Source organism: Motacilla alba, chromosome 4, assembly GCF_015832195.1.
Source record: "Motacilla alba alba isolate MOTALB_02 chromosome 4, Motacilla_alba_V1.0_pri, whole genome shotgun sequence".
NCBI lineage: Eukaryota > Metazoa > Chordata > Aves > Passeriformes > Motacillidae > Motacilla > Motacilla alba.
The window spans coordinates 65,330,871-65,345,322 of NC_052019.1; the positions used below are offsets into that span (position 1 = coordinate 65,330,871).

General features: G+C 38.0%; 1 long non-coding RNA gene across 2 annotated transcripts in view; it reads left to right on the forward strand.

Moving 5' to 3' along the window:
• The window catches only part of LOC119700905, a 37,619-nt gene extending 27,140 nt beyond the window's left edge, over positions 1–10,479 (forward strand). The window contains exons 3-4 of one of the 2 annotated variants that reach the window (XR_005256923.1): positions 6,001–6,127; positions 10,336–10,479. This is a non-coding gene — a long non-coding RNA (uncharacterized LOC119700905). Of the gene's footprint in view, positions 1–6,000; positions 6,128–8,260; positions 8,368–10,335 lie in introns of those variants that run through there. The other variant, XR_005256924.1, reaches the window with a different exon arrangement.
• The last annotated feature ends 3,973 nt before the right edge of the window (positions 10,480–14,452 follow it).

Sequence of the window (14,452 nt, forward strand, 5' to 3'; positions counted from 1 at the left end):
AACAGCAAGCAGTGGCACGAGGCTGAGCCTGTGGGGAGAGCTTCTAATTCTGCTTCTGAAAACACACTGGATGAGCACAGCCATAAATGTGTGAGGTTGAACTTGGAGACTACTGCCTTGCCATATTTCTTCTTCATCCTAAATATTGTTAGATATAATATTTGGAGTGTAGATTATTACAAGGAGGTACTGGAGGAGTGGGACACTAGTTGAAGGTGGTGATCCATAAAAGGTTTAGAGGAGGATTTCTGCTGCTGTTAAGGGGTCTTCAGTAGATCCTTCAGGGACAAGGAATTTAAGCTGCCTCTTAAACTGGGATGGCCATTAAGTATTCACTTGGTTTTTAATCTCAAAATGTGCGTTTCATTCCAATACTTGTTTTTAGCAAAATCATGATAGAGTAATGAATCAGACTAATGAGGCCACAAAGCTTTATTTCTTTTTCAGGAAGTAGAGGAAGTTCTGTATAGCTACTGAGGTTTTGTTTTATCACTGTGTATCTTGCTAATTAGAAGAGGATAAAGAGAATAATTTCCATTTTAAAGCTGAAGGACTGAGGCACAAAGAAGGCCAGACTTATTTAAATTCACCCTAAAAGAACTGGTATCCCAAATGCCAACTTGGCAGAAGATGACATCTCTAAATACTTAATAAATAATGATGTGGAGTGCACTGTGGATGCAATGTATGCTGTCTAAGAGATGAGTAAGCTGAGAAATACAGTCTTTAGAATGCTTCTCTCAAAGGAAGTATCAGGAAATGAATCCTCTTTCTCCAGGGGGTGTTTTGTCCTTGGTCACTTTAATGTCCTTTTAATGCTGGATTTATGAAACTGTGAAGTGAAAAAGCCAGTGGTGTAAGAGCAGTTCCAAAAGGCAGTGAGCTGGTACACATGGCTCAGTCACGTGTGCTGGTGTGGAGAGTGGGGGCTACTGAGAGTTGCTAGAAAAATATAATGTGTCAGTTTAGAGTCTGGTGAGGAAATATATCATTCTGCCTTGGATCCTTACTGGATATGGTTTTCATGTCTGTGTTCTGAAATTTCAGAGATAGACAAGAGTAAAAAGAAAATAGAAGGGATTTTAAATCTCAGTGAATATCAGGGCTTTAAAGCTAAAGATGAAATGAACCTATATCTATTTTCAAAAAAAGAAGAAATACATATACATAGCTAGTGAAGGGCAGAAAGTGGGAGTTTTTTGCATGAGGTTGTATTAGCATCTGCAAATAAATGTCTTGCATGTTGAGAACCTCAAATTATTAGTAAAGGTGCAATTTAAGTGTGTGTCATAAAACCTTTTCTGTTACTAATCGTGCTATAGTACTGCTTGTGCTCAAGGGAAGCTATAATCACTTCATGGGCATGGACATTAGGCAGACATTAAAGTGATGCCTTAAAAGTTACATAGAGTGGATTTTTCACAAAACTGTAGAGTTTTCTTTGTGTCTTAAAGTTTTTAAACCAGAAGTGGAGTGCTTTCTGAAGAATGTAGCTCAGAGGAAATCTAAAACCTTGAGAAGGAACTTGGGGTCATGTTCAGTGGTCTGTCTTTTGGAGAAGGTTTTGTTGGAAAGACAAACTGGTTCCTTTCAGCTGCAGGAATAAAATAAGCTCTTGACTTTGTGTCTTGTAACTTAAAATATGTCTGCAAGCAAAAGTATGTATGAATGTGTGTTAGGAACTAGAGAAGATCTGGGATAAATTAAAAAGATTGCTATGATGGACAGTAAAAGACAGATCTCTTCTGTATTTTCCCCAAAATTTCAGGCCAGAGCAACCTAGAAGGAATCTGCTGGGAAAATTATGGATGTTTTCAATGAGTCATTGAAGTTAGGTACAAAATCTCTTCTAGTGGAACAACTGTGTCTGGACCAAGTATGATGAACAGAGTGAGAGGGCTCACCTCTACACTTGGAATCTTTTTGCAGGAGCTTGATTGAATACTTGTCTGGAGGCAAAACAAAACAAAAACTTCCCCATTAATAGCCAAATAAAACTAGTGGCTTGACAAGTAGCTTTTCTCTGGTAGATAAAAGACAGACATAGGAGCAAATGGGAAACATTAAATAATAGCCTGAACTGTGGAATAACAGGCAGATGACTTGCCCTTAGTGTTCAGGAGAAAATGGGTTAATCAAAAAGGGGATCAACCACAACATTCCACCTGTGATTGAGAATGTAAATCAGTGGTGAAAATGGTATGCAGGGCTCCCTGGCTTGCTTAAATACTTCTTTCTGTTAGAAAAATTTTAAAAAGGAAGGATTGCAGTGTGTGTTTTATTCCTACAGTGCATTTCAAAGGACATTTTGTGTGCAGCTCATCCAGGAAGTAGAGTCAAGTAGAATCTGGCCAAACAATGCCTGTTTTGAATCTGATGGCATTAAATAGTCCTTTTCTACAATTCTGCATGTATCCAGTTCAAGAGGTCCCAGAAATAACACAGAAATACAGTGATACTGTAGAAATACCTTGGTTAAATAAGCATATGAGACAGGAATACAGTGCATATTCCAAAACTCTATCCCAAGTTATGCGGGATAAATTGAACATTGCCTTTGAGAGAGGGCTGTGGAAGGTTCTTGCCATCAAAAGATCCAGTGTGTCAGGTGTGTGCAGAAAATGATTATATAGAGGCTGTGCCTTAAACCATCATAACCCAATATTTCATATTCTGGCCTGCAGAATTGTGATGGTGCATGTGCATGCAGGAAACAGATGGGCATTTAAACACACAGATCACCTTAGGCAAGATGAGACTTACCTACCCTAAATTAGATGGCTCAGCCTAAGTTAGTCAGCCTAAGCTCCTAATCTTTGTTGAACCAACCTTTGCCATAAGAAAGCAACAGTGTAAGGGAAAAAGTCAACAACACGATGGAAACTGCTTGGTGCTGATAGGATTTTGGTAGCTGTAGCTCCAAAGTGGAGTTACTGATGGGTAAATCACCATCAGAGCATTTTCTTCTGAGTTGAAAGATGAAAAAAAATAATAAGAGAACACATTGGTTTCAATTATGTTGGAATAAAACCACAAAGTTTTTTAGCCCTGAGAATGCTGTTTCTCTCCTGGAGTACTTTTATTTTGTATGACTGCATCCTGGAGCACCCTAGTGTGAATCTAACTTTTTATGTTTCCCATTGTACCACAACGATGGGGAAATGCCTTGTTTTATCATTCCACTCTGTGATTTTTTTTACATTCCTTTTGGAATTTTTTATCACTAAGAAATGTTACTGATGCACACAAAAGACCAGGTTTGTGGAGAAAACAAATTTCATCACTCTCTACTGTTTGTGATCCCCATCTCTACCTTTGCTCCTGTCTTTCTTCCCTCAGTTCTTTCTACAGACCCTGTAAAATGACTGCAGTGATGCTCCTGAGTGTTAGTGATGAAATGAAGGTTTCATAGCTTTGCAGCCAGGAGATCTCTTGGCTGAACTGCAGGCCAGGTGAGGTTATGACAGGGGAGTTTGTGATACACTTTTCCACACTGTCCTGCCAGGACAGTGCATGCTTTTTCCATGCTCATTTTCCCATACAGGCTCTGGATTTTTTCTCATTGAACCCCTAGTAGAAAGTGGTTTAGATGAGACATTTTCTTTTTTTTTTTTTTTTTTTCACAAAAGCAAAGCATATTTTGAATGCATTTATTCCAGTAGTTTTCTGGAACCATCTGCTTAGCAAAAAGAAAAAAAAAAGAAAAGGCAGAATATTTCTTTTCTTATTATTTAATATTATATTTTATATAAAACTCCAGAGGATTTATTAAACTGAGTGATTTCATTGCCTTTTTATAATGAGAAAAATTTATTAGAGAACACAGGGTCATAAAGCCTTTTCCTATAAACATCTTAATTGATCCATTTGAGCTTCAGTCTGCTCTTTCCAACCCTTCAAACATGATCACCTTGTGCACTCCTGAGGGTGAGTGAGGATACAGCATGGCCCTCCTGGGCTGCTTTTAGCTAAACAACCCAAACATGACCTTCAAAATCAATCTCTGGTGAAGAACTGGAGTATTTTGTTTCTTCTGTTGGCTCATGTGCTCCTTGGAATTCAGTTGAATTCCAGAATTTTTATCTTGACAATTAGTGAAAACCTGGCCATGGAAGGGACATCATGAATTTTGAACACAATGATTTTGCTGGAATGGTTAAGAAATTTTGTAATTTTCAAAGGAAAGGGTCTGGAGTAAAGTATTGTTTCGGTCTGTTGCCCAGGGAATCAACACATTTGTTATGTACACAGAATTCTGTCACTTGTGCTCCCCACAGGCTTGAAAGATGCACTCACACAATGTTTCTCTCTGTTTTATTACTGATACAGCTGTATCCATCACAAAGACGTTGGAGTACACGTGCCCTTTTGCTGCATGATTAAAAGAGAATTATATTGTTTCATGTCTCAAAACGTCCTTTGGCAACTATATCTTCTTATTAAGTTATTGAAATTGGCAAGCTGACTTTGTGGGAAGGGGTTCAAGAGTTGCATCAGTTCGATCTGGATTAGTTCCTGACTGGATGTGAGATATTTCTGTTACAGGCAGCTCACACTCAACTTGAAATGCTACCTGCCCATGTTTGGAGCTGCTTGCCATCTGAAACTCTCAGAAGAATAGCTGCAACTGGATCTCAATTTATGGCACAGAATTGCTGTAGAGATGCAGTGTTTCAATAAATCATGTGTGCTTTTTAGGGAAGATACTCGTTAATGTAATTTCCAAAAGCTCTACTCAGGCCTTAAGGGTTAAATTAAAAAAAAAAAAAAATCAAAAGCAGGGGGAGAGAAGTTAAAACAGAGAAGTGAAGAAGAAAATTTGATTTTGGTTTAAAGACTAGTTAAAATGCTTTTTAGCTAACTATCAACAAAGAGAAAGTGTAAGTAGCAATGAATTGTGGAAGATAGTTGCAACAAATCTGAAGGTTTATATGAATTGGTTTTGTGAATGTCCAGGAGACTTTCTGATGATACATTATGTATATAAACCTAAATTATGTGGTAATAAGGGGAAATCAAGTTATTTTTCTGAACAATTTTTTTAACATAAGGAAACAAAAAAGGTCCTGAAAAGAAATATAATCTTGATAGATCTTTCTTTCCCTTTTTGACTGTAATACTAATGACTTTAGTGTCTACTTTTTGAAATTATGACAGTAAATAGTTTGAATAGACTTGGGTTATGGAATGGCTTGTAAAAGTTCTGAAGCAAAAATGTTCGTTTATTACTCTGACTTTTGCAAATACAGAATTAAGTAGACTTGTGGGTTTTTTTTTTTTGGGGGGGGGGGGGGGGTTGGTTTTTGTTTGTTTTTTTCTTAAGCCTGTACTCTAAATATCTGTTTGCTAACTGCATAAGGCAGCTCCTGAAAAAAATCAGTGGGAAGTAAATTATCCTGGGAAAAGAGTGTGTGACACACCAAGGACAAAGACAGAGGAGACTACCAAGTCTTCTGATATCTTTAGAATGTATAAAACCTTTTCCTGTCTTCTTCTCCAGCAGAAGTAGCATTTGGTTTTGGCTATGTACCTGGACATCAGACTTAGAAATATCTGGGCTCCTTCCTGCCTGAGGAAGAGAGAAAGACACCATCCAGATTTTTTGGCTGACCCTACAGCCTTTTCATTTACTTTCTTTCTGGTCACATTTCTTGAAGACAGCGCCTGCTTTACAGACAGGGTGGTCAAAGCAGCAGTTCCACTGCTGATTCGCATTAATTTAGGTATTTACAGACATATATGCAAAAGTATTTGTTCAGGTGCTGCATTCAGAGGAACACTTGCTCTCTGACAAAAATTGATGTACACTAAAATACTTTGCAGAAAAGCAAGCCAAAATGTTTAATAATACAGGAGGGAATTCCCAAAGTATTTAGCATTGCCTGGATTATGCTCCCGGATGTTTGTGAGATCTCTCCCTGCAGGTAGTGATAAAAAAAGAGTCAGATTTGGCTTGATCCATTAGAAAAAAAAAATTGAATTCTTTCTTGTTTTCTTCAGAGTCAGTTGTCAGTGTGTGAGAGGTAGACATTCTTCTGATGTTGGATGGAAATACCATCATATGGCTTTCTTGGAATTTTGTTGTGAACTTGGACTCTGAGGCAGCCTCTGGGTGACTGGGGAGATGGTAAGTGGAAGCACAGATACACACTGATTTCTATCTCTGTATATTTTTAGTGCATAGGAAGGTGGTTCATTCTAGAAGAGCTCTACTGAAGCATCTTCAGAGATGTGGCCACAACTGGCTCATTTTTTGGAGGCAGTTGAGGAAGGGTGGAAATCAGTCTCATTGTACTCAGAGAAATTTAGAAAACATGTACCATTAAGTAATGATGGTACGTGCTTTCTCTGCCCAAGATGATTGGGAAAAGCCATTTATCCATCAAAAACAACAACAACAAAAAAGAAAATACTAAAAAAATTTGACTTTCAAATGAAAAATAAAGATACACACGTGACCTTAACACTGATCTAGGACAGTTTATGCCATGCTGATATAGATTAATATAAGTTTTGCAACATGATTTACTCATTAACAGTGGTGGCATCCAATCATATGACTAACATATATGTCTGAAATTCATATGATGTATGTCTACACAGTTACAGACATGCACTCTCTCTCTAAATATATATAAATATGTGTGGGGTTTTGTGTATCATACCTGTCATTTGAATATACAAAGATAGATGAACTTTACAGAAGTTTCCCATTTTGGGAGGTGTTTCCAAGAAATCTCATACCCACTGGGATGAATTGGCTCCCAGCACCACAGTCAGGGTATGGCATGTAATTATAAGAGTAAATCCATCTATAAAACCATTTGGCAGGTGCTTGCATCCCTGTCTTAACTCATCCTGCTTAGCGTGATAAAATAACAGTGGAGCAGAGATGACACAAGTTTTTATATACATCAAAAGAGAGTGCAGAGCCTTCCCCAGCTGTGGTTATGTGCAGGAATCACAGACCCATAATGTTGTGCATTCTCATGCTGTTGTCACCTGGATTAGTTTAAGCTGGGATGTTTACCATCACGTGCGCTGCAGTCACCATTTAAATATCTTTATTTTTTCTTTGATTGCATCTAAAGTCACTGTAGGACTTCCATAAATCCTTTACCACTTAAATAAGAAGAAGTGAGAATACCAACTTTCAAAATTTCTCTTAGAAGGCAGCATTTCTTGAGAGCTGGAGGGAAAGTGCTGTGGCTCAGAGCTGCTGATTACTGTGTAACTCATGAATTATTAAGTAATGAAGTATTTTGCCATGTAAGCTATTAAAGGTCCTGTCATCTATTGAGTTGGTGATTCCAGAACCACATTTCTCTCTTTGTGACTGTTTATGAAGCCACACAAATTTTTGTGTCTGTTCAGATGCCAAGCTTCTTCATTTCCAGTTGGTACACATACACAGGGTGCAGAAATTGCTACAAAGAGCTTGAAGCCTCAGAGAGGATTTCTCAGTAAGTCTGAGGTGTCGTCTACTGGCTGTGGTCAGGATGGGGTTTGATGGGGGAAATTGAGTATTGTTCTTTCCCCAGCAGTGGGGAAGATACTGTTTAATGACTCAAAGCAGGAGCCTCCTAAGTAAGCTTGTGTCTGGATATGATTTAAACAATTTCTTGTGTGGAGAGTAAAATTTATTATCTGAAAAAGCCATAAAAGGACTGCATGTTCTGCACACCCTGGTATTTCAGTTCTGTCAAAAGAGGACAGATCTAGTCTGCAATGATGTAGAAACTGAAATAGCTGGCTATTGAAATAAAATAGAAACAACAGGATGAGATGACAATCAAAAAATCTTTTAAAGTTCCAGAAATAGATTTGCTGCTGGACAGAATAGTTTTCTGTACAAGTAGCATCAAAAGTTTTCACAATTGGAGAGTAGATCTGTCTTTCTTCTGATTACTAATTTCTTATTGTTTGGGCACCTGAGAAGTGGCACAAAATGTTGTGCAACTCTGCATTCCAGGCAGATCAGTTGTTTGGTTTTACTATAGCATATGAATAATTTTTTTTTTCAGCTGGGAATTCATTTTTAACAAACAAAAGCTGTTTTACGGCCAAGAAACATCCATGATTCCCAAGTGCTAAACCCAGAGCTCCGGTTCTTTCAGTGCTCGAAGCAGTCAAAAATTTGGAAGCGACAACAAATTGGTTGTGAAATGAAATCACTCCACCAACATTAGGGGGATTTTGCAAGTAATCCTTGGCTTAGTCACCAGGTTATTTTAACTGTGGCCCTCTGCTTCTGATGCAGATATTTCCAGTACTGAGAGGAAACTGAGTGGAAGCTTTCAGATGCAGCGTGATTAAGTCAAAGATATAAAGATATGGATCTCTGAGGAGCGAGGACATGAACCCAAGTAGGACTGATTTGCTTTCCAGCTTTTTAGGAGCTCATGTTAAAGCACACAGCTCTGTCAGTGGAGCTCAAGAGGTAGCTTTTACATTGCAGCTACACAGTGTCTGTAATAGGGTTCAGTTATCGTGCTAACGGTGAGTGAGGGATCTGCAAAAATTTTCCAGATTTCTAGGAGAAAAAAATAAAATGAATGCAGTCTGCTTTACATAAGTGTCTGCAGTGAGCAATAAAATGGCTGTAACAGGGATCATTGCTTTGCACATGGAAAAAAAATATAGGTTTTCTATATACTTGCAATGCATTTGCTTAAAATTTATTGCACATGTATTTAAAATATATATCCCCTGTACAAAATAGTCTGTTTAAAATGGGACAACTTTGCCAATTTTCATAATATTTCAAATATGTGGTGTAACAAAATGCATTCAAAGTATCATTAAAAACTGATACTTTTGGAACATTTAAATGGTGTTATTTGTTATCTTGAGTGTCTTTAAAGAAGCATGTGTGTGGAGCATTTTTCAGATATGTGACTGAGAAGAACAAAATTGAGATTCCCCCTCCCCTTCTGGGCAACCTGTTGACAAGATTTAGTCCAAAATAATAGTGTACAGCAGGCTGAAGGTGTCTTTGTGTCTTAACTCCCCGTGCTTTGTATAGTAGCAGTGTAATATTTTCTACTGGCCAGATTCAGTATAAACTCCTGACTTTTCCATAGTCCAATGATGCAAAGTATCCATGGGCTTGGCTAAACACAGACAAACCAGCTTTACAGATGTTTTCTGCTGCCGAAGGAGTGCAAAGCAGCTGGAACTTATTGGTGAATCTGGTCTTATATCTTTTCAGTGAGTTCAGAAACCCATGTTTGGTTGGTGGTTGTTTTGGGTTTTTTCTGTTTAAACATACAGCAGGTTGCTGTGGGAAAGACTGGTTTGTCTCCTGAAATGAGAAGCCAGCAAGGTTCAGAACTCAGAGCTGCTGGATTTGCAGTACTTGGATCAAGCTCTGCTTTCACATGTTGAATGTAACTAACAGGGAGCACTGCACTTGCTTTGACAGACACATTTAATTCCTGGAAGTTGCTCGAAAATGAACCTAGAGCACTAATTCCCTGATGGCAGCTTTAGGAAAAAGAGGGAGAATAACTGAAGGTACAGAAAGTCCTACAATGGACAAGTGATGCATGGACGAGTAAGTTGTGTCTAAATCTTAACAGGAAATAAATTTCCCAGCCCATGGAGTGAAAAAAAAGAAAAAAAAAAAAAAAAAAAGGGGATGTAGAACTTTTCCTACTTTGTGTCTGGGTAACGATAGCAATTAAGAAAAAATAATTATGAATTAGACCATTCTGCCCTTTGGTTAAGGTTATACATGACCTCTTCTCTGAGTCAAACCAGGACTTACATCTGCATTCCTGAGATGAATCTCTCACCTTTAATATATATGAGAGATGGGTTGTAGCAAAAAATCTTGGGGTTGCAACACAATTTGTCTTTTGGACATGGAGCACTTTAAGTTGAAATTGATACATTCATACAAATGGATTTGTTTTGACAAATCTGTGCTATTTGAAGAGAAACACTTTTCAATAATAATAATGATAATGAATTTAAAAATCTGAACTGCTGGGCAAGTGCTTGAGGATTTCACACACTCTTCTTCCTCTGCTGGCTATTTAATTACTCCATGTGAAATATTTAGCAGAAAGGACTGAGCCTATTTCTCAACAAGCTGTAGAATAATTTGGAATGTAAAAACATCTTGTGGATATTAGGGCACAGGAAAGTTCATTACCTTCTTTAAGGTATCACCAAGAGGTCCTGGAAGCTGGAAGTGGAACAGGCACCTTTTGATGCTTCTTCCTGCATTTCATCCATGAACTGCTCTCTAGGTCCTTGATAGTCCTGTAAGTATTTTGAACTGTGATATTTTCCCATGAACTGAGCATTTTCTCTCCTCCTTTCCTCCAGATATGACACCTGGCACTAAGTGTGTCACTGCGATCATCAATCAAGTCCCTCATTTTGCAAGAAGAAAAAACAGAAGATGTGGAGTCTTTATGACTCGCTACATATAGGGCACAACCATTCTTGTGATTTCTGGATCCTCATGTGCCTCCCCAGCTTGTCAAGGTAATTAATTATTGCACACCCCAGAAATTCCTATTTTGCACTTCCCTCTCATGCTGAAGCACTTTTTTCTTTGGGGAAGGTGATGGACAGTAGTTTTCCCTTTTGAGATGCTTGGCTTCTGTTGGTACCCTCTGGTAAAGTAGACATGGTTCTTGTCTTTTTTCCTTAAAGTCACCCAGAATCTGCCTGGAAAATACTGACCTCAAGGGACAGAGTATTTCTGAGGAAAGGGGAGGTTGTGCTGAATGGGTATGGAGAGCTGTTAAAGCTGCCTCAGGTTATTTTCCCTTCAGGATACTGAGTAGTGCCTGTGGCTTCACAGCTATTGAATTCTGGTGGGCTTCACACTCTAGAGCTCAAGTGGCAAGGGACAAACATGGCTTTGTTCTTAGTTTCCTACAAATGTAATTATTTCTAGGGGTTTACAAATTGATTGTGAACGTACTTTGACATATATTCTTTGTTGATTTTTACATTTCCAGTCTTTTCAATGGTTGGACAGGTAAAAAGCTAGCCAGGAAAATCATAATCTACTGTAACTAAATACATAAAAATCCAATAATAAAATTATTGGGAAAAACCCTGAAGGCATTTATAAAGTAATGTAGAAAAATGTAAATCATTTAAAGAAACACCAAAGCATGGTGTAATTCATAATTATGTTAGTCAAATAACCATGAGTTGTTTTCAGCAGAAAAAAAGTGCCAGATTTTATCCTGTAGACCAAGCAAGCACTAGAAAACACTGTCTTCAGAGATCTCCATCATGTTCAGAAGCACTGAGAGCAGTACCCTTTGTAAAAAGGGGTTTCCTTCTTTATCTCTCTCTCAAGAGAAAGGAGCAAGTGTAGGTACAGCTTTTTCTCAGGGAATAAAATCTAGGTATGGGATTGTTATGAGGGAAGGGGTTAGATGCAGGCATTTGGATTTGGCTGACTGAAATTTCATGTTCTTAAGGAAATTTTGTAAAAGACAACAAAAGGGCTAAATAATGCATGACACTACTGTATCAAATGGTTTTAAATGGTTTCTGAAAATGGATTTTTATTCAGAGCCTTACTAATATCTTGTATTGTTTTCTTACTGTTGTGTACAGTGGTTTTTAAGTTCACATTTTCATTTTTCTCCCTGCAATGCTGAATGGGTCATGTAGATGTTTCTTAATACTAAATGCTCTCTAATGAAGATGCAACTTTGAGGATTGTTTGCTATTTAAGCTTACCACTAACTACAGGTTCAATAAATTGGAAGTTAAACTTAGAGTAATTTTTCTAACTGTTGAATGGTATTCAACAATAAATGTTCCTTGAAAACCTTGCTTGAGGAACATAATGAGCGAAGTATTTGAACAGAATAATAAACAATCCAATAATTTCTAATCCTTTTCAAGCAAGTAGGATTCTAATACTTTTTGGCAAAATTCCAATGAAATCATTAACTTTCTAAGATGAAAAGAATATGTGCACCTTTACTGTATGATTATGATTAAACATAAAATTCCAGAATTATTAAGAGAGTAATCTGGCAGGTATTTCTATCCATCAAAATCTTGGACTGCCATAAATCAGCAGAAGTCCTTTTCTCACAAGAATTATAAGAAGAATTCTAAATTAGCTGTTGGCCCAAATGAGCCTCTAAAGTTTTAGAAGTTTATAAAATGATAAGTATATCCTTCTTAGGCAGTTCCCAGTTCTGGAGGACAGTTTAATCTGTCCTCTTGTCAACATTGGTTTTTGCTCCTCAAGGGAATGTTCTACAATATGTTTTTTTGACATGTAAAAAGATTGCAGTCCACCATGTCTTGCCAGATGGTAGCGTGAACTGTATAGAAGAATTGATTTGCTGCAAGATTTTGTTTATTTCAGGAAAAGTTCACCATTAGGCCTAAAGACTAAAACCAATGAAATTCCTGAAGGTTGGCTGGACTAGTGAGTGCAGGATGCTTTTATGCTGTTTGAGCTTTCAGAAAGCAAAAGCAGAAACCTGAATGGAATGTTGAAATTATTATTTGAGCTCACATGGATGAAGAGCTGCTACAAGACCCATCTCAGTTTTAACTCCATTTTGTAAAACTATATATAGATTAGGCACAGTCATGTCCATTAGTAATTTCTGTCTTCCTCTCATGTAAGCATAAAACTAGTTTAACAGAGTTTCCTGGGAAGAGCAGGATGAATCCAAAACACACAAGACCTCATCCAGCTTCCTGTCTGTAGGTAATGCTGCAGTCATTTTGGATTAGCGATAAACGGTCATGAAATTGGAAACAGGTTCTCCCAGCTTTACACAAGAATCTGCAAAAACATGAATACTTGTACCCAGAAAGTATGATTCCAATCCAAACATCATAAAATAATATACAGTGCATGCTTAACTGCATGCAGGTCCATAAGAATGTATTAAATGACATTGCCAGATGCCAAAGACAAATATGGTTTCAGCATTCAGATGTATTGGAACCTGGAGGAGATGATGGCTTTTCTTGCACTGTTGTCAGGGCTGTATTTCTGTAAAATGATTTCTGTCCTTAGTTTCTGGTATCATTTGCCTTGTTCCTCTGCACGCATGCTGTGACATTCTGCTGGACACCTGAAGAAGCTCTGGTACAACCTCAGCCCTGTTCAGATGTGTGGCTGGGTGACCTCAACATTCCTTGAAGCCCTTTAAGAGTACAAGACGCCTTCTGGAAGTGCACAGTGATAAAGATACTGGGGAATTCCTCACCAAATTTAGTGTAAAATGTTTGGGTTTTATCCCAGGCCAATTTAAAGGGAATTGCCACCCATGCGCTTTCACCTGAACAAGTTTCATGTTTTGCAGCCAAGGTATTTATCCAAGGTCAGAGATCTGAGAGAGGAGAAGGCAGATACAGCCATCTTCAGCCCCTCATACAGCCACTGTAGCTTCTTCAGAGTACTACTGGGATCACAAAAACCAGGAATAGAGATGTTGATCTGAACACCAGCCCCATGCAATTTGAGAGAAAAATGCAGATACAGTGAGTAATTCATACTAGTCAGTATTCTAAGGACTTGGAGGGTGAAACTTCCAAGTTTAGAATTCAAATATAGAATCCAAACTAAAAACATAAATCATGATTAAATCATGCAAGTTGGGAGGCAATAATCTGAGAAAGCACTTACTCTGGGTATCTCATTAAAAAAAAAAAAAAAAACAAAAACGGAGTGGAGCGGGGTATTTGCCAGGAATTAGCTCTAAATTTGGAGCTCAGCTGAAGCCATCAAATGTGAAAAATCAATGTCTTTTTGCTCATGCTTCCTGAAATGTTTAGGCTGCAGAAGATGAAAAGCAAACTCAACTTTTTCAACCATGAGATAAAGTAATAATAAAAGAAGGCTGCAAGGAAGACGTGTAAAAATGACAATACTAGGCAGGCCCCACTTTCCAAAATGCTTTCTCATATGTGTGAAATGAATTAGGGATGTCCCTAAGCTTTCAAACTAACCCTGAATTATGGCATTGGTGTTAGTTGATAGCATCTCTCCCAGCAGGAACTGAATCAGACCACTGATATTCAGTGACAACAGAAGATCCCCATACTTACTAATACAAATATGGGTTAAAATCTTACAACTTTGAAATTAATTTACTACTTTTTATCACTGTCACTGATGTTGTTGCCTCTCTATGAGAATTGTGGACCAGTTTCAGCTGTGTACTTGAAGTCTCTCACTCTTTTAAATGATCCACAGTGACCATTCATCACATTTCATGCAATATCCCAAAATCACAGAATGGTTTGGCTTGGAAGGGACCTTAAAAACCATTTTGTTCCAACCCTCCTGCCGTGGGCAGGGGCACGTTCCCCTAGACTAGCTTGCTTAGAGCCCCATCCAGCTTGGCCTTGAACATTTCCAGGGATAGGGGATCTACCAAAACATGCTTTTCCTACAAGACTAGGGCAAATATTCCAGCTGTGTAAATGTTTCTAGCTG